Source organism: Sciurus carolinensis, unplaced genomic scaffold (assembly GCF_902686445.1).
Source record: "Sciurus carolinensis unplaced genomic scaffold, mSciCar1.2, whole genome shotgun sequence".
NCBI lineage: Eukaryota > Metazoa > Chordata > Mammalia > Rodentia > Sciuridae > Sciurus > Sciurus carolinensis.
In genome coordinates this window covers 636,858-658,217 of record NW_025920151.1, presented here as the reverse complement: position 1 = coordinate 658,217, position 21,360 = coordinate 636,858, and positions in this window count along the sequence as shown.

Genomic DNA, 21,360 nt, shown 5'->3' with positions numbered 1-21,360 from the left:
AGACAGGATGTCTATTCTTATTGCTTACATTTATCCAACATAAGTCTTGTTCAGAGAAATTATCACTTACATTTATCTAACTAGAAGTCCTGCTCAGAAAAAATTAGACAAGAAATAGAAACAAAAAGTTTCCAAGTGAGAAGGAAACTAGTGAAATTATCTCTGATGATGTCATGGTCTTACACATAGAAAACTATGAATACTCACCAAAAACGTAGAACTGATAGACAAATTCAGTAATGCTGCAGGATACAAAACCAATACAGAAAAATCAGTAGTGTTTCTTTATACCAACAATGAATTCTCTGAAAAAGAAATTAAGAATCAGTTTCATTCCCAATAAGCATTTTAAAAAACAGTTAGAGTAAACTTGGCCACAGATCTATATACCCAAAACTATGAAGCATCAATGAAAGAAGTAGGTTGGTGACACAAAGAAATGGAAAGATATCCCATGTTCATGGAATGAAAGAATCAATATTGTTAAAATGTCCATACTACCCAAAGTGGTCTGTAGATTCAGAGCAGTTCTGATGTCATTATTTTATAAGACAGAAAAACAATTACAAAATCCTTATGGAACCAGGGAAGACCATGAATAGTCAAAGAAATGTCATATGCTGCCACAGCCCCACTATGGGTATGTATCCGAAGAAACTGAAATTGCACTTCCATGTTCATTACAGCACTATTTACATTAGTAAAGTTATAGAAGCCACCCAAGTGTCCATCACAAGAAAAATAGATAAAGAAAATGGGGCATGTATACACAGTAGAATATGATCCAACCAGTACAAAGTATAAGGGCCCATGCCACAAGATGGGTGAATCAAGAGGACATTACATTAAGTGAAATAAGCCAGGCACAAAAAGGCAAGTGCCACATGCTCTCACATATGTGTTTAATCTGCAAAGTCAAACTCCTAGAGAATGGAATGGTGGTTACCAGAGGCTGAGGGAGGAGGGTGAATGGGCCAACAGATTTGCTCAAAGAGCACAAAGTTTCAGTTGGTAGGAACAAACTTCAATGATCTATTGTGCAGAATGCTGACTATAATTAAAAAAAAAACTAATTGTGTGTTTTTAAATTGCTGAAAGGTATTTTAAATGTCTTCATAGAAAAATAAGTATTTGAGGTGGCAAATTTGTTAATTAGCCTGATTCAATCATCCCACATGTAAACATATCAAAGCATTCATTATGCCCTATAAGTATGTGATGTATATGATTTTTTAAAAAATGAAGACGCAGTAGTTTGAGATAGCAGTCATGCACTATCTGTCATGCAGCTGCAGCTGAGCTAAGATTTGGCTGCTCTAAAGCTGGGTCTGTTTCCATGGTTCCTGGTATTTTGCTGTTTTGCCTTAAAATTGATCCATGGGACATCAGACCACCATGGTCCTCATGTCTCTTTGGACTTGGAGTAGCATATTCTGTTCAGGTCCTTTAAAAATGAGAAAATGAGAGAGCTATACTGTGGCTTGTAAAGTGATGTAGGGTTCATTGCTTGGTTGTGGATTTGCCTTATTCTGTGATTATATTTAATACCCATCTGGATCAGTCTACTGGAATCAGGTTCTCCCAGAAGAGACCTGGTAATTGCTAATTCTGAGTTGTTTTCATGAGCAGAGATTAAAAATACAAACTATGACCAATACTAATTCCTGAGTCCCAGGGAATATGCTTTTCTGAGGTACTGTTTGGCCCAGAACTTCCCCAGAACAGTGAATGATAAACAGTCAGCTGCCTTCTAGGTTTATTCATGAGTAAAGATCTTAGAAGGATTTTTATTTTTCCACTGCCCTTGTGGCAAATGCCTTGAGAAAGCCTGTGACCTTCACTTTTTTCTCTGTTTTTGCTCTGAAGCCTCTTTTAATTGCCTGAAGGGGTGGTAAAATCTTCCTGAGAGGTAGAACTTAGACTTAGACATAATAGTATTGAGGTAACATCAGGTAAATTATCAATTATGTGCACAGAAAAAGAAGTTAATGCTCTGAGAGTGGTTTTTCCTCACTACCCCTAAGAAATAAAAAAAGAAAGACCTCCAGAATTGGCATTTACCTAAACTCTAAATCACAGTGTTACCTTTGTTTGTTTTAAGTTTGTGCAAGTACCTTTTCTTAGAAGAATAAATAATATTAGGACAACGCCAAGTAGCCTTGCAGATAAAGTTGTATTATTTTCCCTGGTTCAGTTTTACTAGCACTTGGCAAGAGATAGTGGTTGGATTTGCTATCACAGTACACATAAGGCTAATAAAATATCATTCCTTCTAAAACACTTCTTTCTTTCACTAAGTCTCCTGTTGCCTGGAATCCTCTCAAGCAAGAACATAAGATTCTGGGCCAGGAACATCCATGTCTGCTTGGCTCTGGCTCCACCTGCTGGTCTCCTGTGCAACACCAGCTGTGCATGCATGCAAGCTGAGCAGATCCTGACTGCCAGGGAATATTGTAGAAGCCCCAGGTGAGGAAGAAGTAAGTACAACAAAACAGGCATAGCAACATGGTATCAGGTTGTTCCTGCCTAGAGAACCAAAGTCTGCACAATACTCGGGGCTGCATGAGGGGCGGAATATGAGGCAGAGGGGATTTGAGTGGCATTTGTCAAGGGTTGAGGGTTTGAGACTTTATCCCATTCACAAGTTAAGCAAGACTGCCATAGTCTCTTGGATGCTAGCAGAAGACATCAGATTTTGAGACAAAGAATTTTTTAATTCATAAACATAGCACTAATCAGGGTAAGAGTATATCCCTTCTAGAGACATATGCTCCTCCCAAACTGAACCAGGAGGACACACACAATTTAAACAGATCAATATCAAGCAATGAAATAGAAGAGGTCATTAAAAACCTACCATCCAAGAAAAGCCCATGATCAGACAGATTCTCAGCCGAGGTCTACAAGACCTTCAACAAAGAACTCATTCCAATACTTCTCAAAGTATTCCTGGAAATAGAAAAGGAGGGTACCCTACCAAACTCATTCTTTGAAGCTAATATCACCTTCATACCCAAACCAGGAAAAGACACATCAAGGAAAGAAAATTTTAGACCAATATCCTTGATGAATATAGATGCAAAGATACTTAACAAAGTATTGGTAAACTGTATCCAAAAACATATTAAGAAAATCATGGACCACTGGGAACATCGTAGAGGTGGCTGCTCAGCACAGCGCTTGGACTCGGAGCAAACACTGGGGCTCCGGGCGGCTGCCTGAGGAGGGGCTGCGTGGCGAGCTGTTTGAACTCAGAACAACCGCTTCTGAACACCGGGGGGTTGCCCAGAGGAAGAGGAGAAGCATGGCGGGTCGCTTGGTCTAGAAGTGACTGCATCAGAGTCCACAGGCATTTGCCAGAGGAAGAGGCGAATGGTGAGTTGTTTGGACTCAAAGCAACCACTCCTGAACACCGGTGGCCTGCCTGGAGGAGGAGCGCCATGGGTCGCTTGGTCTCTGAGCAACCGCTCCTGAACACCCAGGGGGCTACCCCAAGGAGGAGGAGGAAAAGGGTGGGTCACTTGGACTCGGAGTGACTGCCTAGGGCTATGGGCGGTTGGCGGGAGGAGGATACGTGAAGTGAGTTTCTTGGACTCCTAGTGACTGGAAGCAGTCCAGAGGAAGAGGTGTTTGGCGGGTCTCTGGGACTTGGAGCTATTGTACGGGGCTCCAGGTGGTGGCTCAGAGGAGGGGCCACATAGCCAGGCGATTAGGTGCAGAGCAGGGTCCCAGGAGCTAGGCGGCTTCTTGCTGGAAGAGCCGCACAGAGACACGCCTAGGGACAGAGTGAATTTTCCAGGACTGCGGGCAGATTCTCTGAGGAGAGGCAGCCTAAGGAGACTCGTCTGCAAAGGATGAGGCTCCCAGGCCCAGGAGGTAGGTCCGGGCCCCTGGGAACGTTGCAGAGGAAGACAGCCCAGCCCAGGTGGTAGTTGTAGATTGAGGGGAATCTCCAGGAGGGGAACTGACCAGCGAGACCTCCCCACCAGGTGAGTCTTCCCTACAGGGTAAGGTTTTCCCACAAGGATGGTAAAACCAGAGACAGAGGCACAAAAAGGCCTTGCCTCAGCCCGCAGCCTAGTTCCCCGTTGGGTGACCATTGGTCAACAAGTGGAGGCACCTCTGCCCACTAGCAGGGAATATACCCCACCTGAGGGTCACCAACCCTAGAGAGGCAGCTTCCTTGTGGAGCACCACATTATCAACTTCCTCCAAGACTGCAGGCTACTGAAGGATAAGAGGGGATATACTAGAAATCTTCAGGGACATTATAAGTCAATAGAGGAAATCTGCAATAGCTTAATGACCCACTGATTCCTGAACAATATGAGAAAACAAGGGAAGAAAATGCCCCAAACAAATCTAGATGTTACATCAATAAAATCCAACGTGAGCATGGCAGAAGACATAACAGAAAGGGAGTTCAGAATGTACATAACTAAAATGATCAAGGAAGCAAACGATGAGATGAAAGAGCAAATGCAGGCGTTGAAGGAGGAGATGAAAGAGCAAATGCAGGCATTGAATGACAGCACCAATCGACAGTTAAAAGAGCAAATACAGGAAGCAAAAGATCATTTCAATAAAGAGTTAGAGATATTGAAAAAAAACCAAACAGAAATCCTTGAAATAAAGGAAACAATAAACCAAATTAAGAACTCCATAGAAAGCATAACCAATAGGATAGAACATCTGGAAGACAGAACCTCAGATATTGAAGACAAAATATTTAACCGTGAAAACAAAGTTGACCAAACAGAGAAGATGGTAAGAAATCATGAACAGAATCTCCAAGAACTATGGGATGTCATGAAAAGGCTAAATTTGAGAATTATTGGGATTGAGGAAGGCTTAGAGAAACAAACCAAAGGAATGAACAATCTATTCAAATAATAATGTCAGAAAATTTCCCAAATCTGAAGAATGAAATGGAAAATCAAGTTCAAGAGGCTTATAGGACTCCAAATACACAAAATTACAACAGGCCCACACCAAGGCACATTATAATGAAAATACCTAACATACAAAATAAAGACAGAATATTAAAGGCTGTGAGAGAAAAGAACCAAATTACATTCAGGGGGAAACCAATACGGATATCAGCAGATTTTACAATCCAGACCCTAAAATCAAGAAGGGCCTGGAACAACATTTTTCAAGCTCTGAAAGAAAATGGATGCCAACCAAGAATCTTATACCCAGTAAAACTTACCTTCAAATTTGACGATGAAATAAAATCATTCCATGATGAACAAAAGCTAAAAGAATTTTCAAAAAGAAAGCCAGCATTACAGAACATTCTCAGCAAAATATTCCATGAGGAAGAGATAAAAAACAAAGAAACAAATCAGCAAAGGGAGGAATTATCCTAAAGGAACTGTCAAATAAAGGAGGAACCAAGATGTGTCAAAAATAAATAAATAAATAAATAAATAAATAAATAAATTTTAAATATGAACCAAATGACCGGGAATACAAATCATATCTCAATAATAACTCTGAATGTTAATGGCCTGAATTCATCAATCAAAAGACATAGACTGGCAGATTGGATTAAAAAGAAAGATCCAACAATATGTTGCCTGCAAGAGACTCACCTCATAGACAGAGATACCCATAGACTAAAGGTGAAAGGATGGGGAAAAGCATACCATGCACATGGACTCAGCAAAAAAGCTGGAGTATCCATCCTCATTTCAGATAATGTGGACTTCAAGCCAAAGTTAGTCAGTAGGGATAAAGAAGGACATTTCATAGTGCTTAAGGGAAGCATAAATCAGCAAGATATAACAATCATAAACATCTATGCCCCAAACAGTGGCTTATCCATGTATGTCAAGCAAATCCTTCTCAATTTTATAAACCAAATAGACCGTAACACAATAATACTAGGTGATTTTAACACACCTCTCTAACCACTGGACAGATCTTCCAAACAAAAATTGAATAAAGAAACTATACATCTCAACAACAATCAACAATTTAGACTTAACGGACATATATAGAATATACCATCGAACAAAGAACGAATACACTTTCTTCTCAGCAGCACATGGATCCTTCTCTAAAATAGACCATATATTATGCCACAAAGCTAATGTTAGCAAATACAGGAAGATAGAGACACTACCTTGTATTCTATCAGATCATAATAGATTGAAGTTGGAAATAAATGAAAGAGTAAAAAACAGAAACTACTCCAACACCTGGAAATTAAGCAATATGCTATTATATAATGAATGGATAACAGAAGATATTAGGAAGGAAATTAAAAAATTCTTAGAGGTAAATGAGAACAAATAGACATCATATCAAAATCTCTGGGACACTATGAAAGCAGTACTTAGAGGAAAATTTATTTCATGGAGCGCATTTAATAAAAGAAGTAAAACCAAACAAATAAATGACCTAACACTACAGCTCAAAGCCCTAGAAAAAGAACAGACCAACACCAAAAGTAGTAGAAGACAGGAAATAGTTAAACTCAGAGCTGAAATCAACGAAATTGAAACAAAAGAAACAATACAAAAAATTGACAAAATAAATTGTTGGTTCTTCGAAAAAATAAACCAAATTGATAAACCTTTAGCCACACTAACGAAGAGAAGACAAGAGAAAATCCAAATCACTAAAATTCGGAATGAACAAGGAAATATCACAACAGACACGATTGAAATACAAAACATAATTAGAAGCTATTTTGAAAATCTATACTCCAACAAAATAGAAAATTTCGAAGATATCAACAGGTTTCTAGAGAAATATGAATTGCCTAAACTGAAAGAGGAGGACATACACAATTTATTTATTTATTTATTTATTTATTTATTATTTTTTTTACATTTTACAAATATTTTATTCCAGTTTGTAGATTGCTTTGTATTATCTTAACAGTGATTCTGGAAGAAAAAATTAATTTCAATGACAGTTGATTTGTCATATTTTTTCTTTCAAGATTTCTTAGTTTTTTAATTTTTTTAAATTTTATATATTTATTTATTTATTTTTATTATTGTATACAAATGGGATACATGTTGTTTCTCTATTTGTACATAGAGTCAAGGCATACCATTTGTGTAATCATATGTTTACATAGGGCAATGATGTTTATTTTTTTCCTTTCCCCCCACCCCTCCCACCCCTCTTTTCCTCTATACAGTCCTTCTTTCCTTCATTCTTACTGCTCTCCTTATCCCTAACCCTAAACCTAACCCTAAACCTAATGCTAACCCCTCCCACCCCCCATTATATGTCCTCATCCGCTTATCAGCGAGATCATTCGTCCTTTAGTTTTTTGAGATTGGCTTATCTCACTTAGCATGATATTCTACAATTTCATCCTTTTGCCTGCAAATGCCATAATTTTATCATTCTTCATTGTGGAGTAATATTCCATTGTATATATATGCCACAGTTTCTTTACCCATTCATCAATTTAAGGACATCTAGGTTGGTTCCACAATCTGGCTATGGTGAATTGAGCAGCAATGAACATTGATGTGGCTGTATCTCTGTAGTATGCTGATTTTAAGTCCTTTGGGTATAGGCCAAGGAGTGGGATAGCTGGGTCAAATGGTGTTTCCATTCCAAGCTTTCTGAGGAATCTCCACACTGCTTTCCAGAGTGGCTGCACTAATTTGCAACCCCACCAGCAATGTATGAGTGTTCCATTTTCACCACATCCTCGCCAACACCTATTGTTGCTTGGGTTCTTGATAATTGCCATTCTAATTGGGGTGAGATGGAATCTTAGGGTAGTTTTGATTTGCATTTCCCTTATTACTAGGGATGTTGAACATTTTTTCATTTATCTGTTGATTGCTTGTACATCTTCTTCTGTGAAGTGTCTGTTCATTTCCTTAGCCCATTTGTTGATTGGATTATTTGTATTCTTCGTGTAGAGTTTTTTGAGTTCTTTATAGATTCTGGAAATTAGCGCTCTATCTGAAGTATGGTTGGCAAAGATATTCTCCCACTCTGTAGGCTCTCTCTTCACATTTCTGATAGTTTCCTTTGCTGAGAGAAAGCTTTTTAGTTTGAATCTATCCCAGTTGTTGATTCTTGCTTTTATATGTTGTGCTATGGGAGTCCTATTAAGGAAGTTTGATCCTAATCCAACAAATTGAAGATTTGGACCTACTTTTTCTTCTATAAGATGCAGGGTCTCTGGTCTGATTCCGAGGTCCTTGATCCATTTCGAATTGAGTTTTGTGTAGGGTGAGAGATAGGGGTTTAATTTCATTCTATTGCATATGGTTTTCCAGTTTTCCAAGCACCATTTGTTGAAGAGGCTATCTTTTCTCCAATGCATATTTTTGGAACGTTTGTCTAGTTTGAGAAAATTGTATTTATTTGGGTTTGTGTCCATGTCCTCTATTCTGTACCATTGATCTACCTGTCTATTTTGGTACCAATACCATGCCGTTTTTGTTACTATTGCTTTGTAGTAGAGTTGAAGAGCTGGTATTGCAATACCCCCTGCTTTGCTCTTGCTACTGAGGATTGCTTTAGTTATTCTAGGTTTTTTATTCTTCCAAATGAATTTCATAATTTCTTGCTCTATTTCTGCAAGTTACATCATTGGGATTTTAATTGGAATTGCATTGAATCTGTATAGCACTTTAGGTAGTATAGCCATTTTGACAATATTAATTCTGCCTATCCAGGAACATGGGAGATCTTTCCATCTTCTAAGGTTTTCTTTAATGTTTTTTTAGTGTTCTGTAGTTCTCATTGTAGAGGTCTTTCACCTCTTTTGTGAGATTGATTCCCAAGTATTTTATTTTTTTCTATGTTATTGTGAATGGGGTAGTTTTCCTAATTTCTCTTTCTGAAGATTCATCACTTATGTATAAAAATGCATTGGATTTATGAGCATTGATCTTGTAACCTGCTACTTTACTGAATTCACTTATGAGTTCTAAGAGTTTTCTGGTGGAATTTCCAGGTTCCTCTAAATATATAATCATGTCATCAGTGAACAGGAATAGTTTGAGTTCTTCTTTTCCTATCGTATCCCTTTAATTTCTTTGGTTTGTCTAATTGCTCTGGCTAGAGTCTCAAGGACAATGTTGAATAGAAGTGGTGAAAGAGGGCATCCCTGCCTTGTTCCAGTTTTTAGGGGGAACACTTTCAGTTTTTCACCATTTAGAATGATATTAGCTATGGGCTTAGCGTAGAGGTCCTTTATAATGTTAAGGAATGTTCCCACTAACCCAATTTTTTCTAGTGTTTTGAGCATGAAGAATGCTGTATTTTATCGAATGCTTTTTCTGCATCTATTGAAATAATCATGTGATTCTTAACTTTAAGTCTGTTGATATGGTGAATCACATTTATTGATTTCTGAATGTTGAACCAACCTTGCATCCCTGGGATAAAACCCACTTGACCATGGTGCACTATCTTTTTAATATATATTTGTATGTGATTTGCTAAAATTTTGGTGAGAATTTTTGCATTGATGTTCATTAAGGATATTGGTCTGAAATTTTCTTTCCTCAATGTGTCTCTGTCTGGTTTAGGTATCAGGGTGATATTGGCTTCATAGAACGAGTTTGGGAGGGTTCCCTCCTCTTCTATTTCATGAAATAGTTTGAGGAGTATTGGAATGAGCTCTTTTTTAAAGGTTTTGTAGAACTCGGCTGAGAATCCATCTGGTCCTGGACTTTTCTTTGTTGGTAGGTTTTTGATGACCTCTTCTATTTCATTGCTTGAAATTGGTTTATTTAAGTTGTGTATGTCCTCCTCGTTCAGTTTAGGTAATTCACATGTCTCTAGAAATTTGTTGATGTCTTCGAGGTTTTCTCTTTTGTTGGAGTATAGATTTTCAAAATAGCTTCTAATTATGTTTTGTATTTCATTCGTGTCTGTTGTGATGTTTCCTTGTTAATTCCGAATCTTATTAATTTGAGTTTTCTCCCTCTTTCTCTTTGTTAGTGTGGCTAAGGGTTTATCAATTTTGTTTTTTTTTTCAAAGAACCAACTGTTTATTTTGTTAATTTTTCCAATTGTTTCTTTTGTTTCAATTTCGTTGATTTCAGCTCTGATTTTAACTATTTCCTGTCTTCTACTACTTTTGGTATTGGTCTGCTCTTCTTTTTCTAGCACTTTGAGCTGTAGTTTTAAGTCATTTATTTGTTGATTTCTACTTCTTTTGTTGAGTGCGCCCCATGAAATAAATCTTCCTCTAAGTACTGCTTTCATAGTGTCCCAGAGATTTTGATATGATGTGTCTTTGTTCTCGTTTACTTCTAAGAATTTTTTTATTTCCCTCCTGATGTCTTCTGTTATCCATTCATCATATAATAGTGTATTATTTAATCTCCAGGTATTGAAGAATTTTCTGTTTTTTATTCTGTCATTTATTTCTAATTTCAATAGATTATGATCTGATAGAGTACAAGGTAGTATCTCTATCTTCTTGTATTTGCTGACAGTAGCTTTGTGGCATAAAATATGGTCTATTTTAGAGAAGGATCCATGTGCTGCTGAGAAGAAAGTGTATTCATTCTTTGTTCGATGGTATATTCTATATATGTCCGTTAAGTCTAAATTGATTGTTGTTGAGATGTATAGTTTCTTTATTCAATTTTTGTTTGGACGATCTATCCAGTGGTGAGAGAGGTGTGTTAAAATCGTCTAGTATTATTGTGTTGTGGTCTATTTGATTTCTGGAATTGAGAACGATTTGTTTGATGTACGTGGATGAGCCAATGTTCAGGGCATAGATATTTATGACTGTTATGTCTTGCTGATTTATGCTTTCCTTAGGCAGCATGTAATGTCCTTCTTTATCCCTTCTGATTAGTTTTGGTTTGAAGTCCACATTATCTGAAATGAGAATGGATACTCCAGCTTTTTTGCTGTGTCCGTGTGCATGGTATGTTTTTCCCCATCCTTTCACCTTTAGTCTATGGGTGTCTCTTTCTATGAGATGAGTTTCTTGCAGGCAGCATATTGTTGGATTTTTCTTTTTAATCTAATCTGCGAGTCTATGTCTTTTGATTGATGAGTTCAGGCCATTAACATTCAGGGTTATTATTGTGATATGATTTGTATTCCCAGTCAATTGACTCATATTTGTTTTTGACATGATTTGGTTTCTCCTTTATTTGGCTATTCCTTTAGGCTAGTACCTCCTGTTGCTGATTTGCATCATTGTTTTTCATCTCTTCCTCATGGAATATTTTGCTGAGAATGTTCTGTAATGCTGGCTTTCTTTTTGTAAATTCCTTTAGCTTTTGTTTATCATGGAAGGATCTTATTTCATCATCAAATTTGAAGGTAAATTTTGCTGGGTATAAGATTCTTGGTTGGCATCCGTTTTCTTTTAGGGCTTGGTATATGTTGTTCCAGGCCCTTCTAGCTTTTAGTGTCTGGATTGAAAAATCTGCTGATATTCTTATTGGTTTCCCTCTGAATGTAATTTGATTCTTTTCTCTCGCGGCCTTTAAAATTCTGTCTTTATTTTGTATGTTAGGTATTTTCATAATAATGTGCCTTGGTGTGGGTCTGTTGTAATTTTGTATGTTTGGAGTTCTATAGGCCTCTTGTACTTGGTTTTCCATTTCATTCTTCAGATTTGGGAAATTTTCTGATATTATTTCATTGAATAGATTGTTCATTCCTTTGGTTTGTTTCTCTAAGCCTTCCTCAATCCCAATAATTCTTAAATTTGGCCTTTTCATGATATCCCATAATTCTTGTAGATTCTGTTCATGAGTTCTTACCATCTTTTCTGTGTGGCCAACTTTGTTTTCAAGATTAAGTAATTTGTCTTCAATGGACATACACAATTTAAATAGACCAATTTCAAGTAATGAAATAGAAGAAGTCATCAAAAGCCTACCAACAAAGAAAAGTCCAGGAACAGATGGGTTCTCAGCCGAGTTCTACAAAACTTTTAAAGAAGAGCTCATCCCAATACTTCTCAAAGTATTCCAGAAAATAGAAGAGGAGGGAACCCTCCAAAACCCATTCTATGCAGCCAATATTACCCTGATACCTAAACCAGACAGAGACAAATTGAGGAAAGAAAATTTCAGACCAATATTCTTAATGAACATTGACAGAAAAATTCTAAACAAAATTTTATCAAATTGCATACAAAAACACATTAAAAAGATAGTGCACCATGATCAAGTGGGTTTCATCCCAGGGATGCAAGGTTGATTCAACATCAGGAAATCAATAAATGTAATTCACCATATCAATAGACTTAAATTCAAGAATCACATGATTATTTTAATAGATGCCGAAAAAGCATTTGAGAAAATACAGCACCCCTTCATGCTCAAAACACTAGAAAAAATAGGGATAGTGGGAACATTCCTTAATATTGTAAAGGCCATCTATGCTAAACATATGGCTAATATCATTCTAAATAGTGAAAAACTGAAAGCATTTTGCCTAAAAACTGGAACAAGGCAGGAATGCCCGCTTTCACCACTTCTTTTCAATATCATCCTTGAAACTCTAGCCAGAGCAATTAGACAGACCAAAGAAATTAAAGGGATATGAATAGGAAAAGAAGAACTCAAACTATCCCTATTTGCTGATTATATGATTATATACTTAGAGGAATCAGGAAATTCCACCAGAAAACTTTTAGATCTCAATAGTGAATTCAGTAAAGTAGCGGGATATAAGATCAATGCACATAAATCTAAGGCATATTTATACATAAGTGATGAATCTTCAGAAAGAGAAATTTGGAAAACTACCCCATTCACAATAGCATCGAAAAAAATAAAATACTTGGGAATCAATCTCACAAAAGAGGTGAAAGACCTCTACAATGAGAACTACAGAACACTAAAGAAAGAAATTAAAGAAAATCTTAGAATATGGAAAGATCTCCCATGTTCTTGGATAGGAAGAATTAATATTGTCAAAATGGCCATACTACCAAAAGTGCTATCCAGATTCAATGCAATTCCAACTAAAATCCCAATGATGTACCTTACAGAAATAGAGCAAGCAATTATGAAATTCATCTGGAAGAATAAGAAAACCAGAATAGCTAAAGCAATCCTTGGCAGAAAGAGTGAAGCAGGGGGTATCGCAATACCAGATCTTCGACTCTACTACAAAGCAATAGTAACAAAAACGGCATGGTATTGGTACCAAAATAGACAGGTGGATCAATGGTACAGAATAGAGGACATGGACACAAACCCAAATAAATACAATTTTCTCATACTAGACAAACGTTCCAAAAATATGCATTGGAGAAAAGATAGCCTCTTCAACAAATGGTGCTGGGAGAATTGGAAATCCATATGCAACAGAATGAAACTAAACCCATATCTTTCACAAACCTAAACTCAAAATGGATTAAGGACCTCAGAATCAGACCAGAGACCTTGCATCTTATAGAAGAAAAAGTTGGTCCAGAGCTTCAACCTGTTGGGTTAGGACCAGACTTCCTCAACAGGACTCCCATAGCACAAGAAATAAAAGCAAGAATCAATAACTGGGATAGATTCACACTAAATAGTTTTCTCTCAGCAAAGGAAACTATCAGCAATGTGAAGAAAGAGCCTACAGAGTGGGAGAAAATCTTTGCCAATCATACTTCAGATAGAGCACTAATGTCCAGAATCTATAAAGAACTTAAAAAACTCTACACCAAGAATGCAAATAATCCAATCGACAAATGGGCTAAGGAAATGAATAGACACTTCACAGAAGAAAATGTACAAGCAATCAACAAACATATGGAAAAATGTTCAACATCTCTAGTAATAAGAGAAATAAAAATCAAAACCACCCAAGATTCCATCTCACCCCAATTAGAATGGCGATTATCAAGAATACAAGCAACAATAGGTGTTGGCGAGGATGTGGGGAAAAAGTTACACTCATACATTGCTGGTGGGGCTGCAAATTAGTGCAGCGACTCTGGAAAGCAGTATGGAGACTACTCAGAAAACTTGGAATGGAACCACCATTTGACCCAGCTATCTCACTCCTTGGCCTATACCCAAAGGACTTAAAATCAGCATATTACAGAGATATAGCCACATCAATGTTCATAGCTGCTCAGTTCACAATAGCCAGATTGTGGAACCAACCTAGATGTCCTTCAATTGATGAATGGATAAAGAAACTGTGGTATATATATATATATACAACAGTATATTACTCAGCCATAAAGAATGATAAAATTATGGCATTTGCAGGCAAATGGATGAAATTGTAGAATATCATGCTAAGTGAGATAAGCCAATCTCAAAAAACCAAAGGACAAATGATATCACTAATAAGTGGATGATGACACATAATGGGGGGTGGGAGGGGTTAGTGTTAGGGTTAGAGTTAGGGTTAGGGAGAGGGGCAAGAATGGAGGAAGGAAGGACTGTATAGAGGGAAAAGAGGGGTGGGAGGGGTGGGGGGAACGGAAAAATAACAGAATGAATCAAACAACATTACCCTATGTAAATTTATGATTACACAAATCATATGCCTTTACTCCATGCCTTTACTCCATGTACAAACAGAGAAACAACATGTATTCCATTTGGTTACAATAAAAAAAGGAAAAAACAAACAAACAAACATATACCCATCATTGAAACTAACAAATCTCTCTCCTAGCTAGTTATCCTAGAGAAATAAGAACTTAGACTCACACAAAAACCTACACATGATTGTTCAGATGGCTGTCCTCGTAATCACCCCAAAATGGAAACAAATTCCCAAGTCCTTCAACTGTTGAATGGGAAAAAAATGGTGATACATTCATAGGAGTACCAGGCAGCAATAAAAAGGAACAAATTACTGAGAAGTGCAATATCTTGAATAAATCCTAAAGGCACTGTGCTGAGTGAAAGAAAACAATCTCAAGCGTTTACATGCTGTTTTTATTAATGTCTGTTCGAAACTATTGTAAAGAAGAATAAATCATGTTTGCCAGGGATTGTGCAAGCAACAGACTTACTGCTAAAATGCTGGATTGTGGTGGAGTTTGAGGAATAACAACTTTTTCTGTAACCTTATTGTGCTGCTCGTTGCATGCATCTCAAAGTACATTGGAATTCTAAGAACTGTAAGTCAAAAGGAAAGTTCATTTACAGTAGGTCAATTGAGGGAAAAAAAAGGTGAAGAGGACAATAGCTGTCAAAAGTGTTAATTTTATAAAAGTCCAAGAAAGTCTGTGGAAAGGTCCAGGTAAAGGAGCCTGAAGAGACAGGACTAATGCAAAGGGGAAAACCCACAGTGCAGGGAAACAATGACATAATGTCCTTTATATGAACAGATAGAAATATAGCCCTGACGTTTCAGTTCTAACCTTTCTCAAAACCTGGAAAATGTTGACTAGTGATCTTGACTTCTGTTCTGATTATCCTTTTTTACATTAATTAGTTGATTCCATTAAGTATCTGTGTATACATAAATTATGTATACAATGTATTTGTGCACATAAGGCAGAAGAAATTCCTCTTTTCCTTTAAGACTGTTGAATACTTCATGCCAAACCATTTATCCACTCCTTTTAAGACTATTTAATATCGTAAAAGTATGAAAAATTTTGGTGGCTCTTAGTTTTCTATATAATCATTTGAGATTATTTTTCTAATCCCACAGGGAAGTTCACACAGTGCAGAATGTCCAGTTTTGTGAACATTTTTTCAAACAGTCTCACTATTGAGAGATCTTTGTTTTGCAAGTTGGAAAACTCTTCTTCCCACAACCTTCTACACACTGACCAAGTAACAGGAAATCTCACTGCTAACTGACTCACTTACCAAAAGCAATTTATTGACTCACTGATCATAGATGGACATGGACTGCACCTTCAAACCTCTGTGGTGGTCTTTTCCCTGCCTTATTTCTCTTAGAAATTTTGTCTTCAGTCTGTCTTCTACTGTAGTGGCAAATGTATGCTAGTGCAATCAGAGCTGCTGTGTTTCTTCAACCATATCCAAAGGGCAAAAAACATTATGTCTAAATCAAAACATTAAAAGAAGTCCTGCACCTCACTGTCTGTATACCTTACAGCATGTGTTATCCCTGAATCAACAATAGCCAAATACACACTGTAGAAGACAAAAGACGATATCAGGGAGGGCACCATCATATCTCTCTGCAGGAATAATTCTTTCTCTTAGTTGACACTTCCTTTTCCTGGAAAAGGAATCAGCTACCATTTATTTGATCCCTACTCTGTGCTGCCTCTTTGCATCCTTTGGGCCATTTCAAACAACAGGGAACTGAGTTGTCTTTCCGGGTTCCCTTAGTTGATGGGAGTGTAAGGGAATCATTGGAAGGTCAGGGTGACAGCCAAGCCTTGAGCAGTAGAACAGGCGGGCTTCTTGGAAACTGGAGGCCCACCAGGGCACAGCAGCAGTCTGACCGCTCCAAGGCCAATCTCATGGTGTGCCTGGGGAGTGAGGGTCCTGGCTGTCTCTTGGTGCAGTTTCTCTAGGTGCTTAGTGCCAGCACCCTGGCACAGTATCTGCTTTCTACCACATGCTTGTCAGTACAGGGCCACCGCTGGGCAGTGCTACCCAGAGAGATGTGCCTGCTTGAGGGAAGGTCCCACTTCCGACCTGAGGCTGGGGCTGAGCTGACAACATATGCCCAAGAAAGCCCTCCCAGCACCTGGCTGTGCCACAGGCCTTTGAGGCGGTACCCGCACAGCCAGCAGATTGGCAGGCGCCCTTCCAGGCACCTGTCGCGTGCAGCCATCTCACCACCCTGCCTGACAAGCTGCTCGGATGGGAACCCGAGCATCGGGGTGTCCACACGGTTGTGGCCACGATGAGGCAGCCGCAGGACTCACACCGACGGAGTTTGTGTCCAGGCAGGAGGCCTGATCCTGTCGCACCCTGAGTCAGCTGGCTGAGCTGAAAGCCCGGCAGGCGGGGCGCCCGGGAGAACCGCCCCCGAAGGCAGAGGCGGAAGTGGAAGAGCGGAGTCGTCGCCACGGAGACGGGAGGGGCGGGGCCTAGCCCAGGGCGCGAACTTTGACCCGCAGTGGCGCCTGGTGGAGCCCAGGCGGTGGGTCTGCAGGCGGCTCGCAGGTCCTGGCAGGCAGCATGGAAGGTGAGCGGGCGGGAGCGGCCACGGACTCGGCGCCGAGACCCCCGCGCCAGGCCTGGGGACGGGGTGGGACCCGGGAGGGCGCTGCCTCCGCCTTGGCAGGCTCTGTCCCAGGCTGCCTGTCCCTCAGGCCAGCCTGGTGGCCTCCACACTGACGGCTGCCCAGTCCCGCGCTGTCCTCGTTGTCCAGAGGGCGGGTCCTCCTCGGGGACTCCGCACACAGCCCGGTGTGGTCTGGGCTCCAGGGTCCTGTCCAGGTCCGCGTGGCCGCAGCAGCCTCGCCTGGGACCCGGACTCCAGGTGAAGAGGATGCCCGGCCAGCAGGCGCCCTGAGAGTGGAGGGCGACGGAGGAGGACCCTCCGCTAGGGCGAGGGAGGCCGTGTGGAGAGGAGCCGCCTCCGTGTACTTTGGTGTCCACTGACCGTCACCGGCAACCCGCCACCTTGTTCCTCTCAAGCATCTCTCTCTCTCTCTTCCCCAACTTCCCGCCTCGAAAACCTTCCTGCTTTCTCCTGCTCCTGGCTGACAGCCCCAGGAGACCCTCCCGTGTTTCAAGCGTTAAGTGAAGCAGTGTAACATAGGAAGGTGTCTCTAGTGGAGCAGTGGCGAGAGCAGTGACTTAGGGAGGCAGCAAGGCCCTCGGTCCTGTGGGCTCCAGGTTCCACACTAGGAGAGAGTTGGATCAGATAGGTTTTGGCCCCATGCGATATGTAACCTGGACTGATTCCCAGGGACTGGGCCTTATCGCTAAAATGTATTGTTTGCATGCCACCTTTCAGGCTAGCCTGAGCACTTGGTTCCTTTATTAGACTTCAGGAAACCATGAGAAAATCCTGTTGCACTTTTTGTTTTACAGATGAGAAAACTGAGCCCACAAGGGGTAAGTAGTTTCCAAAATGGTGAAGCCTAAGTTTTTATTGAAAACCTAAATGTTTGCTGATGCATGGTGTGTGTGGAAATATGCTCAGGGATGTGTATTCAGCTTGGATGAGAATGAATTTGACAGCTCTAAGGAATGTGAAGTAGCATGTGTTAAAGAAATGAGGATCTAGGAAACGTCAGTCCTAGATTACAACAGTGTGTGTAAGAGGTTATGCTTGCTTTTTCCCTAATAATGAATACTTTTTGAGTTGAAATTGCTTTTGCTAATTTTGAAATATGGAACAAAGTATGGTGTTTGGTCCAGTTCAAGGTTTATTCAGTAGAATATCAGACACTTTTTTTTTTTTTTTTGCGGCAGTGTGGAAATGTGAGAGCAAGTTGGTGACATCTTTCAGCTGGATACATTGCCCAAAGAAGACCTCAAATGTGTGCCAAGAAGCCAGTGATTCTATTGCAGAGAACTCCATGGAAATGTACAGGTATTGTGTTGAAAATATTCATCTTGGTTAAAAGTGAGGTACTTTAAAATAGTATATTGTACTTCTTTTTTTGTTGTTTTCCAGTGACTCCGGATGCATCTTGGTCACTGTGGTGGAATCTCACTACTTTACTTTCTGTTTACCTCTGTCTTCTTTTGTGTGTCTGTGTGCCTGTGTGTTTCAAATTTTGTATATCTAAATTGCAGTTACCTTTATGTTGAGAGAATAAAATCAGGGAGACCTATTTTAAATTTTTTTTTGTAAAATTAAGCATTTTCCCCTCTTCATATAGATTGTAGATTGTTTTAAGAGTTGTCTCTAGTGGAGTCGAGTTGAAATGTTACAAAGTTGAATGCCCAAAGACATTAGAGTCCTGCAGTAGAGTTATAAAAGGATGCCATTCCTGGAAATCAGAAGTGTATACATTTTCCTGAGTTGGTTGATTCTCTATTGCATTTGCAGTTCTTTCTATCTTTCTTTCTTTATTTATTTATTTTAACCTAGAAGAAATAGATGATAGTGTTTTATACTAGTGTAACTGGGTATTCTATTTTTGGGACTGGGGTGCATACCACGGATTGAACTCAGAGTCACTCAATCATTGAGCCAAATCTCCAACCCTGGTTTGTACTTTATTTAGAGATAGTTTCTCACTGAGTTGCTCAGCTCTTCGCTTTTGCTGAGGCTGGCTTAAAACTTGCAATCCTCCAGCTTCAACCTTCTAAACCACTGGGATTACGGGCAAGGGTCAGCATGCCTGTTTGTGGATAAGCTCTTGAAGAAAAGAAGATAAGAAAACATTTTCCTGTTATAGAGGAATAAAGTAGACCATGATTCCAGTAGGACGTGATGCATAGTTTGCCATGGATTCTGCTTCCCAACATCCAATGTGGTGTAATGGATACCTTTTTCTAGCACCTTGTCATCAAATTTCTTTCCAATCAGTGCTGCCATATTTCTGCCAGCTTCTGAATTTCATTCTCTGCACTCTATGATGAGAGTCAAGAAAAAAGTGAAGATGTGATATAAATTGGTGAGTGTGGAAAGAATATAGAAATGGAATAATGACAATCACTGGTAATGTATCATGTGTTAGGAATACAGAGCACTTCTCTCACAAATGGTCAACTTTCTATTTCTCTTTAGACACTGGAAATTGAAAATAGAGTGGCCTTTACCACTGAACATATCTCCAGCCCCACCTTCTTTTTTTTTTCGAGACAGGGTGTCAAATTGCTTAGAAACTTGCTAAGTTTTTGAGGTTGACATGGAACTTGTGTCTCATTTTTAACATGTCATTGGATGCTATTTTGTTTTTATTTATTGGGAGTAAGTAAGCACCTTTTCTTCTTAGTATGTAAGCATTGAGCAGGTAGGGTCATTGAAATGTTCACCAGACATTGTTGTACAGTGCCCGGTGAATGTTTCTCTAAGAAATTGTGTCCACTGCTCTGTCTAGAAGTCCTGCTCTGGCCAGGGCATCTAGGTCAGCTCTGCATCTAAGGGGAAGATCCCTTTGACTGACTCAAAGGAGGTTGTTATGTGTTTCTGACTTTGATAGAAATGTCCACATACCACGGAAGTAGTCATGTCATGTGCTTTCAGGAGGCAGGGGAAGATTTTCATGTCTCACAAGACACCCCTGGTTAGAGACTCTGGAGCCCAGCTTGATGTGGTGTTGAGGTGTTGTATGGGGGTTAGTTCCACCATAACCACTACTGGGTCCTCAGAGGGACGCACAACTGTGTGACACAATGTGGCTATCAGAATCCCCTGAGGAAAGGGAAAGTAGGAAGGCTCAGTATGAGGACTGTGTCTGTAGTGGGCTTCTGCTCTAAACCATGAATATCAAATGTGCTTAATTTCACTGGGCTCCCAGTATGAGAATCAAAATGAGTAGTGTCACCTGTGAGCCATGTGTGAACTATCATCAAGGTACATTTTAGATGTGATCACAGCAAGAGTTTGAAAGGTGATAGGGAATCAGAGTTTAGGTTTCCTATTGTAATAAAAGTTTCTTCTTGGTACTCATAGTGAATTGCATATATTCCTAAATACATACCCTCTCTCTGACACTGCTCTGGTGCACAAGGGAAGGTGGACATTAACTGCAAATAGTTTTCTTATTCTAATTTTTATATGTAGACTTTCCTCGCTGACATCGTTGATCTGGGACATCTAGTCGTAGAAGAAGAAAGTGTGGTAGTATCTTATAAGTTGCCAACAAAGTAGTCTTTAATCTGGAACCTAAGCTGTGATGCTTATTCAAATCCCTGAGAATGTATACAACTCCAGATTCTGACTTACCAGGGCTGGATGTGTGCCAACCGCCCATTCAGCCATTGTGTGAAGCACCTGTAGACTGTGAAGACTTTTGATGATGAGTTCATGTATGGAGGCTGAAATTCTTCATAGGTCTTTGCATTTGGCAAGTCATGGACAGTATCTGAGAAGGTAATCATTTACAACCATGTCCACAAAAATCTCCTGTAGTAGGCATAAAAGCTCCTGGATGGGTAAAGATTATATTTCCTGTTTTTGTACTTCAGAAAGCTAATAATGACATAGTATTATATACTTTTCTCTTCCTTTAAGTATCCCTATGTCTAGACCAAGCATTATTGTTGGTAGGAAGGGAAGAACTTGAATTCAGGAATTTTTTTTTTTGCAGTGCTGGGGATTGAACCCAGGGCCTTGTGCTTGCAAGGCAAGTACTCTACCAACTGAGCTATCCCGCAGCCCTGAATTCAGGAATTTTACTGGCATGTTTTAATCTCCTGTTTCTAAATGATTCCTTTTAACATATGAAGATTTGCCTCCACTACAGTTTTAGCTGTTGACTTTCCCAGCAGTGGGTATCCAGGTCATCCTCAACTTCCAGTGTGCACAGGTGTAGCTACTGCAGGGAACATGAGCATAAATATCCCTCTGCATGTTTCCTTCTGAAAC